The sequence below is a fragment of the Bos indicus x Bos taurus genome, chromosome 1, assembly GCF_003369695.1.
Source record: "Bos indicus x Bos taurus breed Angus x Brahman F1 hybrid chromosome 1, Bos_hybrid_MaternalHap_v2.0, whole genome shotgun sequence".
In the NCBI taxonomy this organism is placed as follows: Eukaryota; Metazoa; Chordata; class Mammalia; order Artiodactyla; family Bovidae; genus Bos; species Bos indicus x Bos taurus.
This window is the reverse complement of record NC_040076.1, coordinates 140,042,181-140,069,632: the sequence shown is the minus strand read 5'-3', so window position 1 is coordinate 140,069,632 and position 27,452 is coordinate 140,042,181. Positions and strand designations below refer to the sequence as shown.

The 27,452-nt window shown below is 40.1% G+C and overlaps 1 protein-coding gene and 1 non-coding gene across 2 annotated transcripts in view; both read left to right on the top strand.

The window, feature by feature from the left end:
• Nucleotides 1–27,452, top strand: part of DSCAM (DS cell adhesion molecule) — an 859,941-nt gene that overhangs the window by 301,526 nt on the left and 530,963 nt on the right.
• On the top strand, nt 20,539–20,645 carry LOC113899849. Its single transcript, XR_003513018.1, has one exon. It is a non-coding gene; the product is annotated as a U6 spliceosomal RNA (small nuclear RNA).

The window sequence follows — 27,452 nt, the reverse complement described above, 5'->3', positions numbered from 1 at the left end:
CAGGCTTCCCTGTCCTTCACCATCTCCCGGAGCTTGTTCAAACTCATATCCATTGAGTCGGTGATGCCATCCAACCATCCCATCTCAACCATCTCAACCATCCCAACCCTCCACTGGATCTCTGCTTACAGAAAGGAAAGAGTGATGATGGAAAAGCGTGGTCTATACAGTTAGAACGGGCTCCTGATCCTGGTTCTGCCTTTCACTAACCAGTGATCTTGGACAAAACACAACCCTTTACGTTTCTCTCCCCAGAGCCATGACACTGAATGATGCTTTCAGGACTTTGCACGCAGTTTCATAATATTGAAGTACCTCATATGAAGGTGGGGATTGGAAGGCTGCTAGGTGAGGCTCCCACATCAGGCTGACATAAGTCTAGGAATTTGTGCTTCATCCCATGGGCCAATGATTTTAAAAAGTATTGATAGCAGCGACCTAAAGTAATATAGCTAAAAGCTTTTTATGTGAAATCCCAACATAAATACATACATATATATATATACATATATACACTCTAACATACATATTCAGTATGGTGTAAATTATTCAAAAAGTTTCTAAGGCAGTTCCAAACTTCATTTTTGAGAGGAAAATATTTTGTGTCCTAATTTTGCACAATTCAGGACCTCTTTTGGTTCTTCAAACATTTAAATTAGACAGATGTATTTTGTATGTTCCCAAACCTTATTTCAATTCAGTCACTAATACATTGTCTGCTGTTCATTGACTCAACAAATATTTACCAAATGCCTCTGGGGCATTCCTGTGAAGGCTCACAAGGGCTGGGACAGAAATATACAGACTGAGATTTGTGCTTTTGTGGGAGTCACAATCTGTGAGAAAGACAACAAATGTATAATCTAGGGGGATACTGACAAATGTGCTGAAGGAAATGACCCAGGGGACTGTGGCAGAGCATGATAGAGGAGATGGTAAAAGAGTTCTCTAAGGGTTCGCTGGGCCAGTGAGACTTTAGTCAAGACCTGAATAAGAAGGCAGAAGCCAGACAGAGGGAATGGCATCAGGAACCACCTGATCAGAAACAGAAGGAACCTCTGAAGCCAGCAGAGACACAGAGGCAGGAAGGAGCCCAATCCACCTGAAGGACAGAGAGAATGGTTGTTTCAGAGAGAACATGTGAGGAGGAGGTCGGCTGTAGGTGAAGTGGGAGAGACCAGTGGGGAGAAATGAAGCCGAGCCCTGCAGGCTACAGGGAGCCATGCCCATTTTATTTTAATTGCAGAAGGAAGCCATTGCCCCAAACCAAGTCAGTTTTCTCCCTTTTTTTTTTTTTTTGCCAATTTGAGTCTCTTCAGTTTAGTAAAAATGTCATTAAGATGCACAAGCCTGTGCAACCCTGTGACTTTGATAGACGAGTAGCTAATGGGGTTTCTTTGTCCATCACCTATAAAGATGGTGATTTCTAGCTTTTTGGAATAACTCTATCTTGACTTGGGATAAGTATCAGAACACCTTGGGGAACCAGCATATTCTAAGGCTAATTTCTTACCTGAAAAAATATACCATTTGCATATATGAAGGTCAGATTAAAAATACAAAATTATGTTTGGTGCTAAAATTCTATTGGGATATTATCCCTTTCCTGGAAAGTGTGGACCTTCTTCTTAAATGGAGCATATGTAGCAATTCTGAATGCCACTGGGTACCTGGGCTGTGGGGAAGGATCCTGGCGGAGTAAGGTAGGAGTCAGGCCCTACCACTTCTTTGCTATGCTTTCTTGGGCAAACTATGCAATTCATATGGCATGCAATTATCTCATTTGTAAAGTGGGGCTGGTATCTGTTTCATAGATGTACTAGGAGGATTCAGCAAGCTGACCAATAGGGAAATGATTGGTAAGCTGTTAAATGGCATATAAATTCAAGGCATCTTCTCCAAATTCCCTGGACTATTCATACTGTCAACACATACTTGGCATATGATTAAGGGATTGCAATGGAAATCATTAAATTGAATTCAGTATGTCCCCACCATAGCTATGTACACATCCCTGGAAGGACTTTGGGGGTCCATGGCTCAGAGTTGATGACTCACCTCGTTATTTCTGAATTCATCTGGAATAGAATTCCTCCAGGGTTCTCAATCCTGCTCACACTTTCCTTCTCACAGCATAATTTATACTCTCAGGTCAGACCCTCTGGGTGTTTCAAATGTTTATAATACTGCAGTGAAATGCAAGTTAAATGATATTTTCCAACTTGAATCAAATGAATATGTGGACCCTCATGGTAAGGAGGCTTGTAACAAACCAGCATTGTGTGTTGAGGTAGCATGTGGTTGCTAAGTTCATTGTTGCTGTGGTGGTTATGTGGTTGTTACTGTTGTTCAGTTGCTAAGTTGTGTTCAACTCTTTGGACCCCGTGGACTGAAGCATGCCAGGCTCCTCTGTCTTCTACTATCTCCCAGAGTTTGCTCAGATTCATGTCCATTGAGTTGGTGATGCTATCTATCCATCCCATCCTCTGCGGCCCTCTTCTCCTTTTCCCTTCAATTATTCCCAGCTTCAGGGTCTTTTCCAATGAGTTGGCTTTTCATATCAAGGGCCAGAGTATTGGAGCTTCAGCTTCAGCCTCAGTCCTTCCAGTGAATATTCAGGATTGATTTCCTTTAGGATTGACTGGTTTGATCTCCTTGTTGTCCAAGGGACTCTCAAGAGTCTTCCCCAGCACCACACTTCAAAAGCATCAATTCTTCAGTTGTTTATGGTCCAACACTCACATCTGTACATGACTACTGGAAAAATCATAGCTTTGACTTATATGGACCTTTGCCAACAAAATGATGTCTTTGCTTTTAAATACGCTGTCTACTTTTGTCATAACTTTCCTTCCAAAGAGCAAGCGTTATCTAATTTTATGGCTGCAGTCACCACCCGCAGTGATTTTGGTGGTTATAGCTGTTTCTTATTTTTGGTGTCATGGAAACACATATACTGTGCTTCCAAATCCTTTCCTCACCAGAAGGAAGATTTGTGTTTTCTTTTATTCCATCCTTTATCCCGTCTCCCCGACAGGAGGTTTTAGATGATTATTAAAGTTAGTAATCATGGTGAACCTCGAGAGGGTTGTCTTTTGTTTTTGCATGTGAATTTAGTCAGCTGAAATCCTGACCCTGCCTACATTTGCTTTCTTTAATATGTTGTAGCTGTGTTTTTTCTCCCTGAGAACATCACTGGTTGGAATCAGGCTTTCAGCTAATTCCCTAACAGAGATGTGAGGAGGAATCTTTGTATCACAGACTTTCCCTCTTGCTACATATGTGAGATGTCAGTCAGCAGGAGAACCTTTGTCACCATGGACGGGGTGTAGAATGAACCAGACAGAAAGTGGAAGTCCAAAGCCGAGCATTTTATCGCCTCCTCCAGCCCCAGGTGTATGCAAGGAACCTTCACCTCCCTGGGCACTGTCCCCTTATCAGGACCCCCTTACCAGGTCCCCTTATCAGGTCACTGGACTGGAAGATGGTCATGCCTTTTTTCCAGTTATTGTACTGCTTGTCAAAACCCTGGAATTCTATTTATTCATATCACACTTGTGAAATTGAGGGTAGTGTCAAAGAACTTAGAAAGTCAGAGAACTCTTTATGAGGGACACCCCTGGCAGTCCAGTGATTAAGAATCTGCCTCACAATGCAGGAGGCATGGGTTCGATCCCTTGTCAGGGAACTAAGATCCCACATGAAGCAGAGCAGCTAAGCCCATGAGCCACAACTAGAGAGAAGCCCATGTGGGAAAAAAAAGATCTGGCATGCCGCAATTAAGACTCGATGCAAATAAATAAATATATTTTAAGAAAATCTTCCTCTAAAAGATAATTCTTTATGTGAAAGGGGGCATTGAAAAAAATGGAAGAAGTGCCCCAAACTTTTCTCTGAGCCTGAGAAAATCCAGGGCTTCACTCAACTCTCACTCTGCCCTTGGTTGTCTCCTCCTGAAACCCCCTTAGGGTCCTGTCTCCAGCACCCAGCCCGGTCTCTCCTACCGTGCTTCCTTTCTGAGCATGATAATACCTGGGGCCCAGGATGTGTCTCTGTGTTTATCCTCTCTGGAGGGGAAGCTCCTGGAGGACAGAGATCTGCGTGGCTTCACTCTCTGCTGCTGTGTCCCCAGCACCCCGACGGTGACTGCACAAAGCAAGCACTCAGATTAAATAAGAATGATGACTTCTTTTTATTGATCATATTCCCCATACTGTACATTTGATACCATTAATTTACTTGTTTAGCCACTTTCACTTTTCACTTTCATGCATTGGAGAAGGAAATGGCAACCCACTCCAGTGTTCTTGCCTGGAGAATTCTAGGGACGGCGGAGCCTAGTGGGCTGTCATCTATGGGGTCACACAGAGTCGGACACGACTGAAGCGACTTAGCAGCAGCAGCAGTAACTGAAAGTTTGCACCTCTTAATCTCTTACCTATTTCTCTCATCCCCTCTACTCTCTTTTAAGATAACTTTCTGAACTGATTCAGATTCATTTCCACCTCCTCTTAATAGGCTGTGTAGAATATATCTTTTAGAGGCAGAAGTGAGGAAAGAGAAGGACCCTGGTCCCTACCCGGGGTAACTGGATGGCTTGGATAAGAAATGGACCCTCCAAGTTGTTTGCTTATCTAAGAAATGAGACTTATAGTGTTTGTGCAGAACTCTTGATTGTAGCACAGTGTTCAAAAAGTTATCTTAACAGAGAGGAGTAGGAGGGATGAGAGAAATAGGTGAGGGAGATTAAGAGGTGCAGACTTTCAGTTACTAAATAAGTAAAGCAATGGCATGAAATGTACAGTATGGGGAATATGATCAAAAATCATGTAATACCTTTGTATGGTGACTTATGATAGCTAGACTTATCATGGTGATTTCTTTGAAATGTAGAAGCATCGTCCATGCATTGTGCATCAGAAACTAACATAGTGTTGTGGTTCAGTTAAAAGCCAGCAAACAAACTCATAGAAAAAGAGATCAGATTGGTGGTTACCAAAGGCAGAAATTGGGGGAGGAGTGGGAGGTAGATGAAAACGGTCAAAGGTATAAACTCCAATTATAGAACAATAAACTGTTGGTTGTTGTTTAGTCACTAAAGTCATGTCTGACTCTTTTGAGATCCCGTGGACTGCAGCCCACCAGGCTTCTCTGTCCGTGGGATTTCCCAGGCAAGAATACTGGAATGGATTGCCATTTCCTTCTCCAGGGGATCTTCCCGACCCAAGGATCCTACCCGCATCTCCTGCATTGGCAGGTGGAATCTTTATGACTGAGCCACCTGTTAAGCCAGAATCCTAAGTACTAGGAATGCAATGTACATGATTAATATAAGTAACTCTGCTGTGTGTTATATCTGAAAGTTGTTAAGAGAGTAAATCAGAGTTCTTATCACAAATTTCTTTTTCTATTTTTCTTACTTTGTACTTATATGAAGTGATGGGTATTCTGTAAACTTAATTATTCATGATGCATGTGAGTCAACTCATTATGCTGTATACCTTAAACATAATACAATTATATCTCAATAAAAAAGGGAGGGAAAAGTTAATAACTATAAGAATTTTTGTTTTAAAATAGGTAAGACACAAGGTATGGTCTCTTGCTAGTTTTGCCATATTTTTGACGTTGAGACATGTTATTCAGAATAATGGCAAGTGATACCATTGTTGGTATTGCCAGCTATGCTACCTGTCAGCACATTTCTGTCCCAGCACTGTGCTGAGCCTTTGAATCTGTCATCTCATTTACTCTTCTCGGTGATTCTGTGATGACAGGGCTGTTATTCCCACCACTTTATGTATGAGAAATCTGAGAGTGTAGCTAACTTCCTTGGTGCTCACAGAGTCTTCAAATTTATCAGCAAGGATTGAATCCCCTCTTCAGTGCACTGGGTGGAAATCCTACAGATACTTGTGAATGGTGAATGTGCCCAAGTCTGGATAGAGAGAGGTTCCAACGGTGGAGCATCACTGAGGCGATTTTGGAAACTCACCTTCTCCAAAGTGTCATTGTCCAACATTCTGTTAATATTCTTTGTGTATATATCTCCTGGAGAAGGAAATGGCAACCCACTCCAATGTTCTAGCCTGGAGAATTCCATGGACAGAGGAGCCTGGTGGGCTCCAGTCCATAGGGTCACGACGAGTCAGACATGACTGAGTGACTAACTTTCACTTTCTTTTCATATTTCTGAGTAAACTGCAAACACAGTATAAGAATCCAGGCATTTGGCTCCAGGTATGACCTTTCCATTAGGTATGGAAACTGTTTAATCTTGAGTCTACTTCTTAGGTGCCCTGGGGCTTCAGATCACTCTTGTGGCTGCCTTAAAAAAACAGCAGAAACTGCTTACCAGTCCCCATGCATTCAACTCTGGGAAAGAGGAATTCATATTTAGATTTATTTTTGGATCCTAAAATAGGTTGGTGGATAGAGGGAAAGGGGTGTATTAATTTATAGTGGGGGATTAAAAATAGAGACAGTCCACTGGTACAGACATTTTGCCACTATTATCCAGACATAGGCCACCAGAGGACAAAATAATATAATGTATCCATTATTTTTAAAAGTTAGTGATGAAAATGGTTTTGAGATGATTATAGGTGCTAGGTTCCAAGACCTGTACTTCATCATTTTCACACATTTGATAACATCATATTCATTTTTAAAGATGATTTCAAAAATTATAAGCTTCTATTAAAAAAATTTTTTTTCTTAGATGAGATACCTTATGTCTGAAAAGGATGGTAATTCATTATTGTTTACTTTTTCATTTTGTTTGGCGAGAAAGCATGAATAAAACATTAATTGTACTGGATTGATTGCCAAAATATCAAAGTCATATTTTTGGAGATGAGAGCTTCAGGTTAGATTGCTGTTTCTTCATTGATTATTCCCATGGAAAAAGTGAATTGTTGATAGATTACAATTCCATTGTGAATAATCATTATTTTCATAGTCTTTGAAAAATGGTTCAGAGAAGTGGAGAGGGCTACAACAGCAGGGCTGTGATATGTTGCATGAAATAACTTGCCAGAGTCTTTTTTTTTCCATGTAAATATAGTCTTGAGTTCTAATTATTAAGATGGAAAATCTGGCTCTTGAAAGTAAGACTACAGAATCATAATAATTGACTGTGATTTCTTTTTTTTCACATAAATGGTTTCACTTTCTTATTTATGAGAATAAAGTTTTTCTTCTTCACCCTTGGTCAAAATAATTTCCTTTGTTCTGATGCAGTTATTTTTCTTTTCAAATATTTTCCACATGTAGAATAGAACAAATTTGAATAGCACTCCTGGAAAAAAAATATTATTATTGTTTTGTTTAGATTATGGGAGAATGAAAGATTAGACTATAAGCATTCTGTACTGTAATTATATATATTAAATTATTGTTTTTTACTTTTCTAATCAAACATTTTATCAATCTTTTTTTTTAATTTTATTTTATTTTTAAACTTTACATAATTGTATTAGTTTTGCCAAATATCAAAATGAATATTAACCTGTAGTAAAACACAAGTAAAGAGTCTCCATGATTCCAACAGGGAGAAGTCTATTGCTCTAAAAATGGCAATTTCACTACAATTTTGCTTTATCATGACTAGCTGAAATTTATGACATCCATCAATGCTTATCAAAACTCTTCCCATCCTGATCCATATGTGGGGTTAATTACAAACATATTCCTTCTTTTAAAGATGTTATGACCAATGTAGATATTGACCAGGTGATATTCATAAAGTAATTTTTCCTGAACATGTGATGATGTATAATGTCATGAGGTTATGTGGTGCAGTTGAAGGAGAGGAGACAGAAGTGAAATGGCCCCCGCCTCTCCCCGGGGTGGTCAAGCGGTCCCCAAAGTCCCTGGTGTGGATCTGAGGTGTAGAGATCAGGGATGATGTGAGTCCTGGCCTGACAGCAAGACACAGTGTCACTTGCTCACCGGGCAAGAGGAGAAGGGAAAGGCTTGTCAGTGTTTTCTGAGCAGGAGTCTGCGTTTTCATTTCTCCTTGTATCAGTTTTGCAAAGGCTCTGAGTACCTGGACCCCACGCATCCCAGTAGATGGAAGCAGGTGAAAACAAGGATGTGTGAAGTCGTAGCTGTGTGGGCAGTGCTGCACCAGGATCAGCTGTTTGTGCTCCAGAATCAAATGATTGACTGTTGGCGGGGATTGAAATGCGCTCGCTGAGCTTGGGGACTTTGATCTTCACCAAATCCACTGAGACAGCTGAAATTTCATGGAAAGGTGACAAGGATTTCCTAAACCAAATGCAAATAGATGTTTAACTTTCAGCTCAAGCTCATGCTCCAAAATCTTTGCAAATGCATGAAAGAAAACCCTGGTTTGTAAATCAGAGAATGTTGATTTTTTTTTTTAACAGAACATTGCTTTTTGAATGGTCTTAAATTCCAGCCTCTTAAGATTTTTTTAGTCATTATTATCGCTGATGAGTCTTATGAGATTTCAATAATAGATGTGTGTTATGTAGAGATAATGTTATTTGGAGGCCTTATTAGAATTGGGGAAAGACTTACCAAATGGCAAATTTAGTTTTCTGTGATAAAGACTGTGGACTTTCATTCTTTTGGTAATCCAGCTAGTTATGGATTATACGTTCTCTTTTTTCTTTAATTAACTGATGCAAATAAAATATTGTATGAAACAATAAACATAGAAAACATTTTCCAACATGAATACATAATATAATTAACCTATACTTATGAACATCCATTAAAAAAATCAGTGTGTTGATTAGCATTTATGTTAGGAAAAATGTGTAGTGTTAAGAGTTACAGCCCAGATTTTGTCATGAAAATTATATGCTTTTGGCTCAGACATGGCCCTCACTTTCTGATCAGAAAAGAATGTGTGGGTAAAAATTAGATGATTTCAAGGTAATTTCCAGCTAAATGTCTATGATCTGTGACCTTTTTTGTATCCTTTCCACTGGATCCTTGTTTCATTGATGAGGTTATTACAGGTTTTGTTATTATTAATTTCCTCCCAGAGATATTATTCTCTTTGTATATGTTGTTAGTCGCTCAGTTGTGTCTGACTCTTTGCAACCCAATGAACTGAAGCCTGCCAGGCTCCACTGTCCACAGAATTCTCCAAGCAAAAATACTGGAGTGAGTTGCCATTTCTTCCTCAAGGGGATCTTCTAACCCTGGGACTGAATCCCGGTCTCCTGCACTGCAGACAGATTCTTTACCATCTAAGCCACCAGGGAAGCTTATTATTTAGGGTTTTTTTTTTTTTTTTTATTAAGTAAAATGATTTTATTAGATTTTTTTTTTTTAATGTTGGCAAAGGTTGAACCCTTGAACCACTCACCTGCTCTTTTAAATTTTCGTGCGGTGGCATCAGTGCCTGGTTTCTCTTTGCATTATAATAGATATCATGTGATGTGAATGCTGCCCCGATGGAGTCTTTTCTGTCATTTAGTGCCCAGCCTTCCTGTGTAGTTAATTTTATGATTGGAATCTGGGATTGTCAGTTACAGAAATTTGCATCAGAAACAGATTGAGTTCTGTGTCCATACTGAGAGACCAGGCTCCTTCTGCAGTGGTCAGTGGATCCCCATGAAAGCTGGGCTCCAAGCCTGGGTCTTTGCACGCTGTCTGCCTTCCTGGTAGATATCTACTGCTGTGCTGCTGGGAACACCTGACTACACCCCAGCGTGTGTGCTGGGTCTTTGTGCATCAGCTAGAAGCGGGTGGCAAATGCAGACTCTCAGGCCTTGCCCCAGACCTCCTGCATCAGAGCTCACCCTCTAACAACCTCAGGCGATTCTAACACTCACTCACGTTAGAGAATCTGGTCTAAAGCATCCTTGTCCTTCGATGGACCTTTTGCCAGGAGTTTCCTCCTGGATGCGCCTTTGTTACTCTCCTTAGCCAACTTTGTCTCTGGGATGTTGAACAACCAGACATGACCCTCTCATTTCATCCATCACTACTGATGATAAGTGCGTGGGGTTGTTTTCCTTTCATTACCGAGTCCAGGCTTGCTCTGCACATCGCACGACAGGCCAATGAATCCAAGCGATGGGGCGTTGAGGCAAGGAAGAGACTTTATTTGAGGAGCCAGCAGACTGAGAAATGACAGGCTAGCCCCTCAAAATAACCATCTTATCAGAGTCTGGATGCCAGGAGGTTTTATACATCAGAGATGGGGGGAGGTGAGGAAGCAAAGTAAAAAGGCCATTACTCTTGTAAACATCTCCCAGAATGGCAAACCTCAGGCAGAGGATGTATTAATTTCTTCCTTCCTGACATCCACAAGCTACAGGGCTCCGAACAAAGGCAGCTTTAGCTTGACAGTCAGGCAGAGGGGCAGAATTCTCTGAGGCAGGCCATTCGTATGATTATAATAACGAAAGCAGTGAAAAGCACAGCAAGGAAACAGTTCCAACATGGCGTCAGAATTGGCTTCCTCCCTTCAACACTTTTACTATTAGACAAGGAAAAACAAACCCTCTCTGACATCATCCATGTTCCTTGCCACTGTAATGACATACTGAAAAAGAAATGTATTATTACTCATAATTTTTTGAACATAGGTCTTGGTGAGCATTTTTCTTTAACATGTAATAGAATTTCCTCATTGATCTAATGGGCTCCAGTACTTCCCATTTCTCTGTTCCTTTTTGTCTTCTTATGCCTATGAATCATCAGAGTCATCAAAATGGATTTTGACCATTCAGATTCACAGTTCCCACCTCTAGAGTATCGCTTGGACCACAAGACCCCGGAGATGGTTACCTGTGAAAACCTTCTCCAGGGTTTCTGATGATGTGTGCATACTCTAGTGATGGGGCCTGTTGACCTGGCTCTGCAGAGCCCCTTTCTCTTCTTTGAGTGATAGGCATGGAGTGAGAACTAGTTATGCTGATGGATGTAGAAATGCTTTACAAACTGCCCAGGGTTCCTCACATCACCGTGGCACCCTTTGCTTTTTCCTTATATCCAGCAATTCTTGCTAATTACTCAGTTCCATGCTTTTCCCAAGCACCTCCCAGCACTTCTGTGATAGGAGTTGATTTCAGGCCTTGTCATTTTACACTCCAGCTTCATGTCTGAAGCAAAATCCAAACTGTCTTCCATCTGACCTGCAGACAGATTTGCAAATATTTGTAATTTGTTTATTTCCCAGGCCTGACCAGTGACCTCTAACTCACATGTAAGTTTTTGAGTCGAGGCTACTGATGCCGCCATCCAGCTCTGTCTTAAACTAAACCCTCACATAATATCCAGGAAAGGAGCTGAACCAACAGCAGGGTTCATGGGAATGTGGTCAGATTTCCTGTGCTCCTTGTCTTACAAATTTCAACATGACACTCACAGGCCATGGGGATCAAGTTATAGGTCTTTCTCTGCCTGATGTAGAATTGCTTTTCCTTTCAGTTTTCTTGAGGCATAATTCCATCCACACCAGCGATTTTGCCCCATTCCTTAACATGGAGTAATCTTGCCTTTCAAAACACAGAAACTCTTTGATCACTAAATGTACCCCCTTTCATCTTTTACTATTCTTTTCTTGCCAAATTCAGAATGATACTCAATGGTCAAACTCTGAGATGCTGAGCCCTCAGTTTGAACATGAGTCCACGATGTGAAGACTTTGTTGATATGGGCCCCACGCTTTGCTGCACTATAGACAGTCCCTTGTCACCATATCATGTGGGTCTATGGGCACCTTTAAGAATGAAATAGATGTCCATCAACAGATGTCCATCAGCAGATGAATGGATAAGAAAGCTATGGTACATATACACAATGGAGTATTACTCAGCCATTAAAAAGAATACATTTGAATCAGTTCTAATGAGGTGGATGAAACTGGAGCCTATTATACAGAGTGAAGTAAGCCAGAAGGAAAAACACCAATACAGTATACTAACGCATATATATGGAATTTAGAAAGATGGTAACGATAACCCTGTATACGAGACAGCAAAAGAGACACTGATGTATAGAACAGTCTTATGGACTCTGTGGGAGAGGGAGAGGGTGGCAAGATTTGGGAGAATGGCATTGAAACATGTAAAATATCATGTATGAAACGAGATGCCAGTCCAGGTTCAATGCACGATACTGGATGCTTGGGGCTGGTGCACTGGGATGACCCAGAGGGATGGTATGGGGAGGGAGGAGGGAGGAGGGTTCAGGATGGGGAACACATGTATACCTGTGGCGGATTCATTTTGATATTTGGCAAAATTTAAAAAAAAAAAAAAAGAATGAAATAGGGGTGGAACTGTGAGAACATTGGGGATTTTTCATTTTTTTAAGTTGATGATATTCTCTCACAAATGGAATGATTTCTTTCTGTTTCAAGAAGGCTTTCATGACCAGGTTCATGGGTTACACAGCATCACACCGAGTAAGAAGACAGGGACCATGTGAGCCAGCATTTCTAGAATTTGGCTTCATCATCTGTACAGCAAGGTGACACACACAGGATACTCTATATCCTGCCTTCTCCCTGTGTGAGGGCTCATTACACGGGCACATGAGCACAGTTCTATTATCCGTTAGTATCTTGGTTTCCTTGAAAATTTAGGAAAGACTCAAGGAATTTCCTTAGAGCCAGTTGGCTGATCAAAAGAAAGTTCACATTTTTGAAAACACAGGATGTGATACTAACTGAGCCATTGAAAGGAATGAAATCATGTCATTTGCACTCTGTAATACAGAGTGAAATAAGTCAGGAAAGAGACAAATATTGTCTACTAACACATATATGGGGAGTCTTGAAAGAAGGTACAGGTGAAACTATTTGCAAAGCAGAAATAGAAACAGGCATGGAAAATAAACATATAAACACTAAGGGAAGAAGGGAGGGGTGAGATAAATTGGGAGATTGGGATTAATATATCTACACTATTGATACTATGTATAAAATAGATAACTGAGAATCTACTGTAGAGCACAAGGAACTTTACTCAGTGCTCTGTGGTGACCTAAATGGGAAGGAAATCCAAAAAAGAGGGGATAAATGTAAACATATAGCTGTTTCACTGCTGTACAGCAGAAACTAACACAACATTTTAAAGCATGAAAGTGAAAGTGAAGTCGCTCAGTCGTGTCCGACTCTTTGCGACCCCATGGACTGTAGCCTGCCAGGCTCCTCCATCCATGGGATTTTCCAGGCAATAGTCCTGGAGTGGATTGCCATTTCCTTCTCCAGGGGATCTTCCCAACCCAGGGATCGAACCCAGGTCTCCTGCATTGTAGACAGACGGTTTTAAAGCATATATACCCCAATTTAAAAAAGAGACACTGTGAGACTGTGTACTGTAATGTTCTTCAGCTACACATTTTTGTATGGCTGTGACTGTATTTTGTTTTGATGATTGTATAGCCAGAAGGTAAGTTAAGAATCCAAAACCCTAATACTGAAAAATATGTTTTCTAACCAATTTATGAAATCCCATTTTTTTAAACACCTGTATGAGAGTGGTAGTGGGAATAGTAAATTACAAACAGCAATATGGTTGGGAGAAATTTTTAAAAATTAAAAAAATACAGGTATTCGCTCCCTCTTTGCTCTTTTCTGTTTTCTCCTGCCCATTCCTCTGGCTGGTCTCAGGGTCCACAGCGTTGCAGTGATGTTGGGAGCCGACCACTGGGGACTGCTGAGCTAGCTGTCAGGTGTGAGGAGGAAAGGAGGACAAGGAAGTGCCTATGTCCTCCACTGGCCCTGCCCAGAAGAATGTTCCTGTCTGAGGGTTCGTTTGTGGCCTTTAGTTCCAAAAGTTGATATGCCACAAATGGGAGTCAAATTGCCAAACAGGAAATCGATGAAAATCAAACCCACTCTGGAATTGTTAATATAATCTGTTCTCAACCTAGAAACCAGTGAGGACTGTGCAGGGCACAGTATGTACTTGCCCTAAATAGCCTTTTATTTCACTGGCTGGACCCATTACATGCCATCGCTTTCTGTTTATAAAACGGATCTCTTGGAAAATACGGTACTGGTTTCATAGGCATCCTTTTATTATTCCATCTTCTACTTTTCTGAATTCTTAAGTGGATTTTCTGCAATAGTTCATCTACAGTCAGTTGTCCTTGGTCTTTTCTTTTTCTATTGCCTTCTAAAATTTTGTAGTAAATTTAAATTCTCTCTTCTATTCATGATTTTAATAGTCTGCTCCACTGTTCAGATATCAATGTGCCATCTATATTAAGGTCATCTCTAAGTTTACTTAAGGACAATCACTCTGTTATACCTATTACTCTGTCTGACCCAAGGCTCTGCTGTCTTGCGTGTTTTTCCAAATCTAGAGTACTTTGTTTTAAATGCTGACATTTTGCTTTCAGGCAGGCAATGCTCAAACACCATCTCAACTTTTAGTAAGTATTAATGAATAAGGCCTCGTGTTATCTAACCAGAGTTTCATTTTCCACGGATCTTATCTTTAGGTACAGGAGACGTGTGCAGAATCCCAATGACTGGAGATCTCTGAAATATTTATTATGTGTGTGTCCATATCTGTTTTCCACATTGCTATCTCTCCTGTGCTCAATCTCAACAGTGCATTTTAACACTTTCTGGGTATTGTTACTAAGGTTATATGTTTATTACAGGTATGTTTATGACATGTAGCCTAGAAGTGTTTCATTCTTGCTCCTTCTTGCTGGAAGTATTAGCTTGGTTTCTGAATCTGAAGTGTGCATGCAACAGACTATATGTTTCTTTGTGTGTTTTATACCATTTTGGCTCTAAAAAATACCTATAAGCTGAAAGTCATGGGAACACATTTGATTTAAGTGCGTTTTGATGTCTGCTTTTTGAATAACATTCTCATTATTTAAACTCAATTTTGCGTGCTGGTTCATCTCTTTTCACTGATATTTGATATAAAGATTTTGATTTAGATATGAACTCAGCCATAGGGATATACACATCGGAACTGGCTTTTGAATGAGCTACTTTGTGAGTTTTTATTACATACAATCCCCAAGACTATCGAGCCAATCCAAGGAGGGCTTAAACAGGTACCATTAAAAACAGGAATTATGACCATAATCCTAAGCCACAGAATGACATTTATCTAAAGTAAGTGCCTTGTGATCCAAACACATTTCAGTAGTATTTGTTAATCTTGCAAGCATATGGGATCACGGAATTAAAAATAAGAAGCAAATCAAATAAATGTGACTTTGAAAGTGAAATATATACTTGAGTTACTAGTTTATATTTTTAAAGGAAAAATTAAAAGAAATACATTTTACTAATATGAAAAAGGTCTGTTAAGCTTTAACAGAGAATGAAACTAATTTAGTATTAGCTATGAATTACCAATTTGAATATCTTTCCATCTGTTTCAAAGTGAAATCTATGTGTGAAACCTGAATGCTCCAGTGCCAAGGGGGCCCATTTAATAGCAGGAAGATCTCCCATGCCAGGTGGACAAAGCTAGAAATTCACCTTTTGAAAAGAGTGAAGGAAGGCTTAAATGGTGCTCTGCCACTTCTTCGTGTCTCTCTCCTCATTCCAGCTCCCTGCACACACGTGGGGGAAACCATGAAAGTAGCTGCACTTTTAGGATAAGTTTTGAACTGTTACCTGAGTTTGAAACACGGTTTCCCCACTAAATAGGTGGGCAATCGTGACTGTGCTAGTTGAGGTCCTTGAGCATCTGTTTCCACACCTGTAATACAGGGATGACAACCTCCCTGCTGGAAGAGGAAAGATGTAAGCAGGTGCTATGTAGGCACTTCTGGCTCAGAGCTTGACACGAAGTCCCATAACCTAGTTGGCTTTGAGCAGTAGCAGTGCCCATATCTAGCAGAAAGTGCCCTCTGGATGTTGAGGAACACTAGATTTTCTGTCCCCACCCCAGTAGGCTGCAGGGCCCACCTTGAGCTGTGAGAGAAGACCAAAGTGCTGCCTTCTTCATTTAAAGGATTCTCTTATGATTTAAAAGGGCTAGAAGTTTGGGATTAGCAGATGCAAACTATTATATATAGGATGGATAAGCAATGAGGTCACAAGCAACTTCATTCAGTATCCTGTGATAAACCATAATGGAGAAGAATATGAAAAAGAGTGTATCTGTATAGCTTGGTCACTTTGCTGTACAGCAGAAATTAAACACAACATTGTAAATCAACTATACTTCAATAAAATTAAAAAAATAAAATGAAAACTAAAAAATAAAAGTACATCAAAGAAAATACCAACATTTTGAGTAAACACTGTAGAAGAGATATGTTCAGGGACATCAGGGACAAGAGCATATACTGAGTATTATTAATATTAGAAACACTGTAATTTAAACCACTATAGAATGTAATATGGGGCTTCCCGGGTGGTGCTAGTGGTAAAGAACCTGCCTGCCAATGCAGGAGAAGACTCGAGTTTGATCCCTGGGTTGGGAAGATCCCCTGGAGAAGGGCATGGGAACCCACTCCAGTATTCTTCCCTGGAGAATTCCATGGACGAGGAGCCTGGTAGACTACAGTTCATAGGGTCTCAAAGAGTCGGACACGACTGAAGCAAATTAGCACACACACTCAAGCAGAATGTAATGAAATATTTCACAAACCATCAGAATTAAAAGAAAAAAGATTATCAATAAAAAGAACTCAGTTTAGCTGTAGTCATGTCTTTTTCCTCATTCCTGTTTATTATTTGTACTTGTTGAGATTTTTTTTTCCTATAGGATTGGTCTTTTTAGTAATATAACTTCCATTTCATTTTAATTTTTTGTTTTGTATTTCATGTCTTCTTTCCAATTTCTTTAAGTTTACTTCATTCTTCTAGTTTATGAAATTTATTTTTGGCTGACTTGTTTCCAGTCTTTCTCTTTTTTAAAAGGAGACACAGATGTATAGAACAGTATTTTGGACTCTGTGGGAGAGGGCGAGGGTGGGATGATTTGGGAGAATGGCATTGAAACATGTATAATATCATATATGAAATGAGTCGCCAGTCCAGGTTCGGTGCATGATACTGGATGCTTGGGGCTGGTGCACTGAGACGACCCAGAGGGATGGTACGGGGAGGGAGGAGGGAGGGGGGTTCAGGATGGGGAACACGTGTACACCCGTGGCGGATTCATGTTGATGTATGGCAAAACCAATACAATATTGTAAAGTAATTAACCTCCAATTAAAAGAAATAAATTTATATTTTAAAAAATAAAAATAAATAAATAAGAATAAGTAAATGTCATCAAATAAGTAAATAAAAGGAAATGCATTTCAAACATAAACTTCTCTCTAATGAGCACTGTAACTATATTCCACAAGACATTTAAAAAAATACACCATTGTTTATTTTTAGTAGGTCATTTAAGCACAATATATTTCCTTGAATTTCTGGCATATTTGGTATTTTCCATTTATCAATGTAGTTGATTCATCTTGTCCCCTATCGAACTTTCCTGCTGCTTGTTTGATCGCTAGTGCTGGCTGCATTTCCTCTATCGATGTGGAAGTTACAGCTTCTACTACTTCTCTGTGTTGCGTTTTCAGTGATTCATCATATTAACTTTTTCTTCACTCTTCCATTTTCTTCTCTATCTAGTCTGAGGTTTGTTGGTTTTTTATTTGTTTGGGGTCAGTCTTAGAGGATTCTCTGTTCTCAGTTTTTAGAGGATTCTGGGACTCTTAATTGGTACAAGAGAGAAAATAAGGTGATCAGGGTGGTGAGGGAGCTCCACGTTGTAGAGAGAACAGAGAAGTTAAAAGAAATAGAGAAAAGAAAAAAAAAGGCATTTTACATCAGAATTCTGGAAGAAGACAGTCGGAGAGGCAATATTTGAAGAGATAAAGTCTGAAGGAGAACTTCGCTGGGGGCCAGTGCCTAAGAGCCCACCTGCAAATGCAGGGATTCAGTTCAGTCTCTCAGTCGTGTCCGACTTTTTGTCACCCTATGGGCTGCAGCACGCCAGGCTTCTCTGTCTATCACCAACTCCTGGAGCTTGCTCAAACTCATGTCCATCAGGTGGTAATGTCATCCAACTGTCTTGTCCTCTGTCGTCTCCTTCGCCTCCTGCCTTCAACCTTTCCCAGCATCAGGATCTTTTCCAATGAGTCAGTTCTTCCTATCAGGTGGCCAAAGTATTGGAGCTTCAGCATTAGTCCTTCTAGTGAATATTCAGGACTGAATTCCTTTGGGACTGACTGGTTTGATCTCCTTGCAGTCTAAGGGACTCCCAAGAGTCTTCTCCAACAAATGCATGGGACACGGGTTCAATTCACGTGCCATGGAATTCTCCAGGCAAGAATACTGGCGTGGGTAGCCATTCCCATCTCAGGGGATCTTCCTGACTTAGGGGTTGGACCCATGTCTCCTTCACTGCAGGCCGATGCTTTACTGTCTGAGCCACCAGGGAAGCCCTTATTTATCTAGTCTTTAAGTGGTATTTAGTCTATTCATATTTAATGTCATCATCAACATAGCTTGTATTTAGTTCTTTCATCTTGATATATGTTTCTCTTTTTAATTTCCTGCCTTACTTAAAGTAACCAAGTAATTATTTAATTTCTATGATCTCTTAAGTATACATTTTTATATATTTTGAATGTCACTAGAAATTACAATATGTATCTTTAACTTGCCACAGTTCAATTTCCAATTATATCATCAAACTCTTTGCAAGATGTAGGCATGCCATGATTATATACATAATTCCACTTATTCTGCTCCCACTCCTTGTGCTCCTTTATTCCTCTGCTTTGAATGAATGTAGCCTAAATCCGTATTTGTTATATATATATATATATATATATATATATATATATATATATATATAACACAAGCATAGATATGTGTCTGTACATACAAATACACACATATTAAAAATAAATAAATCTCTTATTTTTACCCATACATTGCACTTTCTATGGTTTTCTGTTTTTGTTTTTTGTTTTCTTCTGCAGACTTGAACTTTTTTCTGGAATTGTATATTGTTCCCTGAAGAAGTTCTTTTAGCATTTCTTATACTACAGATTTTCTGGCTACAAAATCTGAAGTTTCCTTTGACTGAAATTGTCTTAATCTAGCTTCCATTTTTTGATGTAAACTTTGGTAAGATATAAAATTTTATATAAACAACTTCTTTAAAATTGTATTTTTGAAAACTTTATTTCACTGTGAGAAATTCAGTCATCACTCTTTTCATGCTTTCCTTACATATGACCTGGCTGGGGTTTTTTGTTTGTTTGTTTTATTTTTGGCTCCTTTAAGGTTTTCTTTCCAGTTTTGGTTTTCAGCAGTTTGCCTCTGATGTGATAGGTGTGACTTTAAAATTACTTTTTAAAGGCTTATCATGTCGTTTGCTGAGCTTCTTGGATATGTATATTGACATACTTCATCAATTTCAAATTTAGTATCTTGTGTCTTAAAATAATTTTTATCCTATATCTTTCTTCTCCCCTTTGGGGATTTCAATTATTTATATTTTTTGATCATATATTATATGTCTTGGGTATTTTGTTTTATTTTTTTACTTTTTTATTTGCTATCTGTTATCAATAAAGTATCTATTGACTTGGCTTTGATTTCTCTGATTCTTTTCTCTGTCCAGTCTGCTAATAAGCTCATCAACTGCATCTTCCCCTCTGACATCACATAATTCCATCATGATAATTCCATTTCATTTTCCTTTTTACTGTTTCCACTTATGTGGAAAGTCTTTATCTGCTTATACTTGTCATCCACGTCTTCCTCTAGATCCTTCATCACAAATTCTTTAGAATCCCTGAGTGATAATTCTAGCATCTGAGTCATTGCCATATGTGTTTCTATGAACTGTTTCCTCTTTTAAATGTAGTCCTCTTTTCTCACTTCTTTGTATATCTTGTGATTTTTTTTAATTTTACACTGAACATTGTGATGGGATAAAGCATGTCCACCTCCTAAGAGGGACATGCCCCATGAATCTGATGGTTTGAGACTGAGTTAATCTAATGGGTAGCTGAGCTGTCCCTGGACTCTGTTGTGGAGTTAGAATTTTAAGTTAGACTCAGTTCACCACTGAATTTTACACATTGTGGAGGTGGGGTTGGGACTTTGCCTTCGGAAGGCTTGGGGTCTGAGTACCAGTCAGACTCTTTAGATCTCTTTGTGCATCACAAGGCCAGCTACAAGCTTTCCAAACCACGGCGATGCTGTTTCTGCTTTGCAGCCTGCCTGCCAGCATTCTGAGTTTCTGGCGCACTCTCTTTGCTCTCTAGACCCTTTCCTAGCTTTATGCACCTAGGGCATCTCTTTCTGCCTTAGGACATGGCCCTCTCAGCCTTTGTACTTGGTGAATGTCCAGGGATTTTGTAAGGATTCATCTCAGTCCTCCTGTTCTTCTCCCAGCTTTCAGCATTTACTATGTTGCTAAATATATTCTTGCCTTCTTAGTTTCCTACTATAAATTTCCCTTTTTCTATTTATTAATTACATATTAATAAATATTCTATGTTATTAGTATTACATTTACATCTATGACATCTTCATATATTGATATCTTGAATGCAATTTGGGGGGAAAAAAGGAGGCATAAAAAACAAAGAAGCATGCTTGCTTTGGCAGCGTATATACTAAAATTGGAACAATACAGAGAATATTTGCACGGATCCTGCACAAGGATGACACACAAGTTTGTGAGGTGTTCCATATTTTTGACTGACCCACAGACATAGAAAACAAACTTGTGGTTAACAAAGGGGAAAGTGGAGCAAGGATAAATTAGAGGTCTGGGATTAACATATACACACTGCTCTCGGTCAAATAGAAAACCAGCAAGTACCTACTTATAGCATCAGAGCTATATAATTGAACTGTATTTGATATTTTGTAGTAATCTATAAGGGAAGATAATCTGAAAAAGATATATGTATATATATAATATATATATACCCACTTGTATATACATTTGACTCTCTTTGCTCTACTCCTGAAACTAACACAATATTGCAAATCAACTATACTTCAATAAGAAAAACAAAATAAAAGAAGAAGCAAATAAATATTGGAGGAAAAATCCCCCAATTCTATAAACCTTCTCTAAATAGATAATTTCTCATACTTAAGTTTGGAAATGAAATTATATAGCTCTGATTCAAGGTGAATTATCAGTGAGAGTCCACTAGAGAAACAGAACCAGTCAGACATAGATGGACAGATGATGGAGATGGATTTCAAGGGATTAGCTCACACGGTTATGCAGTTGTGGTGAGACTGAAATCCATAAGACAAGCCATCAGGACAGGGTGGATGCTCTGGGGCAGGGTCTGACCCTGCAGTCCACAGGCAGGATTTCATCTTCAGGGAACGCTGTTTTCGGCTGTAAGTTCTTTCATCTGACTAGATGGTGCTTACGCAGATTATCTGGGGTAATCTCTTTTACTTAAAGTCAATTGGTTGTGGGTGTTCATCACATCTACAAAATAATCTTCACAACAACAGCTGCAGTAGTGTCTGACTGAGTGTCTCGGTGCTACGCCTAGCCCTAGGTTGACACGTAAAACTGGCTATCGCAGTAGGTAAGGGCATATCCTGAAGCTGAAGCTGAAGCTCCTGTACTTTGGTCACCTGATGCAAAGAGCTGACTCAAGGAGAAGACCCTGACGCTGGGCAAGATTGAAGGCAGAAGAAGAAGGGGCAACAGAGGATGAGATGGTTGGAGGGCATCACTGACTCAATGGGCTTGAGTTTCAGCAAACTCCAGGTGCTAGTGAAGGACAGAGAAGCCTGGCGTGCTGCAGTCCATGGGGTAGCACAGGGTTGGGCATATTCTACAAGGCAGTACAGTATGTAGTAAGGAGTAAACATTAAGGAAGAAAACAGATGCAAGTGAGAAAATGAAAGGGTTCCTAACTGTTAATCATCCCACAGAAGTTCAGGCTGGGCGTCCTCAACAGTGCCCGCGTCTGTCATTCAAGCGACCTCTCCGTGTGTCACGATGCTCCTTTCTTATAAGTCGGAGAGGAATCCTACTAGACAGGGGACTAACCATTCAGTCTGGGTTCAGGTGTCAGCTGCTTCTGGGACTGTCAGAGAGAGCCAGCTGCCCAGCACCTGGAGGCTCCCAGGCCCACGGGAAGCCCTTCTGTCAGGGAGAGAAGCCTCCCTCAAATGCAGCCCTTATGCCTGCAGAAAGAGGGCTGTTTCCAGCTGGCCCACTGCCCAGGTTGCCCTGAGTGAACTCCCGGGGCCCCTCTCAGATCATTCTGCTCATTACACCCCAACAATCTTCATCAAAATTTTCACAGAAGACATTTGGTTTTGGCAAGATATGGTTATTTGGTCACAGTACTTTTTTCCCCACTACCTTTCTGTATTTACAAAAGTTTTTACAATGCAAATATATTAATTTTATAATAAAAAATCAATACAATAGCATTTTTAATTTACAAATTTTATTTATTTTATTATTGGTGTCTAATTGCTTGACAATGTTGTCTTAGTGTCTGCTGTACAACAAAGTGAATCAGCTAAATGTGAACATACATTCCGGTTTCCCGGGTGGTGCTAGTGGTAAATAACCTACCTGCCAATGCAGGAGGCATGGATCTGATCCCTGGATAGGGACGATCTGCTGGAGGAGGGCATGGCAACCCACTCCAGTATTCTTTCCTTGAGAATCCCATGGACAGAGGAGCCTGGTGGGCTACAGTCCATGGGGTCTGAAAGAGCTGGGCCTGACTGAAGTGACTTAACATTCACATACATATGTCTCCCCCGTCTTGAACCTGCCTCCCACCTCCTACCCCTCCATCCCACCCCTGTAGGTCATCGCAGAGCCTGGAGCTGAGCTCTCTGTGCTTTACAGCAGCTTCCCACTACCTCTCTGTTTTATACATGGTAGTGTAATATATGTCAATGCTCCTCTCTCAGTTTGTCCCACCCTTTCCTTCCCTTCCTGTGGAAATTAGTTTATATTCTGTAAGGAAGAAACTAGGATTGCTAACACTGTTTTCCTTTTCCATGTCTTCACCTATAATTACCATAAGCATCTTCCCAATACAGCCTGGAGGATCTGTGTGGTGGCAGTGGTCTATGGGGACAAAAAAGGATTGCCTAAAACCTGGGAGAAGCCCCCATTTTTAGGAAATGGGAGAGTTTGTAAATTCAGAATGTTGGGAGTGGTGACTCCAAATTCATTGGCTTTTTTTCAAGTAGACCAGCCAATCTTTAAAAAGAAAATGTGAATCATATCCTCAAACACTTTGTGCCTTAATAAAATTAGCTCAGTAACTTTGCTAATATGGTCTTTCTCTTCATATTACTTTATGAGAAAGTGTCTGATTGGAATAAAATTTAGATAAGACATTCTGGCACATAAAGAATAATTGGAAAGGGAAAGAAGCAGGTGGTACACATACATTCTATATCCATTTCTGAATGCTTTAGTCAAAAATAGTTTATACATGAGAAGTGGAAGAGATGACCAGACAGAAAAAAATATTAGGCAACACTACCAGGAATATGGAAACAGAGCAGGACCTTGTGGGGCATTCAGGACAGAAGCCTCGCTCCCTGCCGTGTCCTCTGCTTGTCTTTTATCTGGAGAAAGACTTTATCCAAAGGATAAGTGTAATCAGAGATATAAGAAAATGCAGAAACAAAGGAAAAGCAAACAGTACAGAATAATAATAGTTCAGTCATTAAGCCAAGTCAAGGACCTTTAGTTGCTCTTCCAGGGCTATAGATAATTTCCTGAGCCATGGCTTCTGAGCTGTCTTATAGAGACTGAAACCCCCACCAGGTGGAAAAAATTAACTGCATGATGACCAGACTGTGGCCAAGATACAAGTTGCCATGATTCCAAGAAATGGCCTCGAAGAAATGGAAACAAACTGACCCTGGAACTGAAGACTAACTACTGAAAACAATCAAGGTGACCCTGGTCAGACCACTGATGACCAGTTTCAAGATGACTGTCACAGATGACTCTGCTGTTCTGCATGTAGCCCGCCTCTCTCTGCCTATACACCCTGAAATACTCCTCGAAAAGCTCTTGCCCACTGATGGCAGAGGGAAATTGGACTTTGGACATGAGTCCACCTTCTCTCCCAGTGGCCAGCATCCAGAATAAAGCTACTTTTCCTTTCTACCAACACTTTCCTCTCAAGTGTCAGCTTTCTGAGCCATAAGCAGCCAGACCAGAGTTCAGTAACAATACTAGATCAAGAGGTGTAGTCTTGGAGATAAAAAATTCTCTTAGAAAGTAACCAAAAATATCCCAAAGGCTGAATTTTAATGTTTTTCAGACCAGTGTTTCTGATCATTTTCAAGTCAATTCAACAAGTAATATTCCTGGACACTAATGTGTCAGGAATAATGATACAGTGGTAAACAGAACGTACTAATGCTTGCCCTTGTAGAGCTAATGTTCCAGTGAGAAGAGAGATGATGGACATAAAAAGTCAGTTACAAAGTATGTTAAACTGATAATTAAGATAGGGCAGGGCAGGTGTGGAGTGATATAAAATGAGAATTATTATAAGAGACAAAAAACATTCTACTTGATCCATTGCTTAAAGTGGGTCCTGTTTGGTGTAGCCCAGTTCATGACGGGTAACTGGTGAAATTGGCTCCGATGTCTTGAGACTTAGTCTGAGTGCTCTGGTTCAGTGTTAAGAGCAACTGAGGAGAGAATTCTGTGGACTTGTCAGTCCACAGCAGATGCTGTTTTTCTTGTAATTTGATGGGAGTAGGAAGAGTAGAAACAAGAGTCCTAGTTATGTCTTAGCAATGAGCACGTGGCTGTTAAGAAGTGAGCGGCCATGTGCAAAGCCAGTGTAGTCAATGGGTGCTGAAATATCAGGATACTCGCATGAGTGACCCCAAAGCCAGGGCAAATTTACCCCCTTAGTATAACAGGCACAGTATCTAGGGCCACAATAATTTTAAAAGCCCATGAAGATGTTTTAATTTCTTTTCAAATCAGAAGAAAAAAATAAAAACAATCCAGTCCAGATTTCATTTGTCTTTATATTTCTAGTCATAAAACATAATTTTAAGCAATTTTTATGGAGGAAAGACCTACGAATGTCTTAATGTGGCCCTTCGCATAGCCCTGTGCCCCTCATAGTAACAGCCTTCCCTCTGTTTTATTCGTATTGAGAGAATTTCTCCTCACGGAAGGAAAGATGCTTATTCATTTGGAATGGGGACATCAACCCACACCTGAGCCCATCCTCCTTCTGTGCCATAAAGAGATGCTCAGCAAAGAACTTCAGAAGTGAACATCTTTCAGTATTATCTTGTAAACAGAGGGTCCCAGTTTTGCAAAGCTTCTAGAGAAGTAACAACATCAAGGGAGGAACATGAGTTTTCTATTGTAATTGGAATTTTAAAAATTAACAATATTAAGTTACACACAGCATTTCATTTAAACAAAATGTATGTTCAGAATTTCTGAGACACATTCATTATGCAAAATTAATTTTAATATGAATTGGAAAAAGTATTGTGAGTTCAATCTTCACGATGGAGAGTATGTTTTCAGAGGTTGTTTTGGGGAGGAAACTTCTGTTCCATTAAGAATTTGTTCCATCAAAAATGTCTGTAAGCTTTTCGGAAGGGTGGGCAGAAATGTAGCATTTAGATAAACCAACTGTCATTTTGGATCAGTGTTTTTAAATATTCTTCATAGCGTGATTTTATATTAGAGAGAAATGCATTTAAAAAGACAGAGAGAGATGCCTATAGAGACGCAAGGAGACCATCACTGTGCTCATTTCCCCACTAGGTCACACTGTGATATTATTGTTGTGCAGTTGCTAAGCTGCCCCTGACTCTCTTTGACGCCATGGACTGCAGCATGCAAGGCTTCCCTGTCCTTCACCATCTTCTGGAGTCTGCTCAAATTCATGTCCATTGAGTCTGTGATGCCATTTAACCATCTCATCCTCTGTGCTTTCTCTTCTCCTTTTGCTTTCAAAATCTTTCCCAGCATCAGGGACTTTTCCAATGAGTTGGCTCTTCACATCAGGTGGCCAGAGTATTGGAGCTTCAGCTTCAGCAACAGTCCAGAGCTGTGATGCATATCACTTAAATGAGTGAGTAAACTCATTCATTTAAAAGTAAATTAACAAATACATGAAGGGATGACTGAGTTAATAAATGAGTGAACACTCCCATGAAAGACATAATGAGTAAATGAATGGAGGAAAGCTTGAGTGAGTGACAGAATTCTTGATGAATGAATGGATGAACAAATGAGTAGATGTCTGTGTTAGTGGTGATGTGATTTTCTTTTCTCTTTAGCTGACTTTTTTTTTTCCAGAGAAATGTGGCATCAACCTCACTGAATGTTTCAAACAGTGATTTTTTTTTTAAAGCATTACTACATGATGCATACGCCTTGGACTAAAGAGAGAACTGCAAATAATTTGGAACTCAGTTGAAGATAAATTTGCTAAATCCAGTCCATGATAAATTCAAATTACTCTAGAGCAGTGAAGAATGTGTTGGACGGGGGGCAGTTTGGTGGAAAGCCAATCTGTGACAAACTCAGGCCTGAGAACCAGCACTTACCTAGAGAGCCTTCTGCTGTTCAAGTGTAGCTGAGGCTCACAGGCCCAGCTATTGCTGTCTTTTAATGCAGAGCAGCTTACGTGGGATTCCCTCGATTACGTTATTAAGATTCCATCCTGTTACTTCTCATCTCTCCGCTTCTCTGTGTGATGAAGTGTGAAACGTATGCTGGGCTGTGGCACCCTGCCACCTTCTCAGGAAACGTTCCCAGACAGGACTGGCTCTTCCTGAGCCGCCGTTTCCCAGAGTCGACGGTGCCAAATGCAACTGCGCTGTCTCCTGAAGCACATGCTTACGGCAGGCTAATTGGAAAACCCTGAACCATGAAATTTAGGACAATAGTAACATATGTGGAAGTGAGAAAGGGATGAAAGCTAAATGATCCATTTAGCAGAGGGGAAATAGGGCTCGGTTTCAGTTGGGACGTCAGTGTCTACACTTTCAGCTTGAGAACTCACGTTTTAGTTTTATCTATGTGCCTCTTTTCATGAAGCTTCTGGTGGCTGGTGTGTCAAGTTTACATGGTGGTGCTAGTGTTAAAGAACCCACCTGCCAATGCAGGAGATGCAAGAGACTTGGGTTCCATCCCTGGTTCGGGAGGATCCCCTGGAGGAGGGCATGGCGACCCGCTCCAATATTCTCGCTTGGAGAATCCCCCTGGACAGAGGAGCCTGGTATGCTGCAGACCACAGGGTTGCAAAGAGTCGGACTCGATTTAGTGACTGAAAAACAATAAAGCTTACACATCTACATGAAAGGATGTAGGTGTGTGTGTCAGGACAAGCATGTGTGGAACTGACAGGAGATGGAATGTTTTCCATCTCTTAACATTGAGTCTTGCCTTTTAATGTAATGGTAACAAAAAATGTAAAGTGGAGCCAGGAACCTGTCCACAATGCAGAAATCAGGCTGCTGATTTTATACATCTTGAAGACATCTTCAA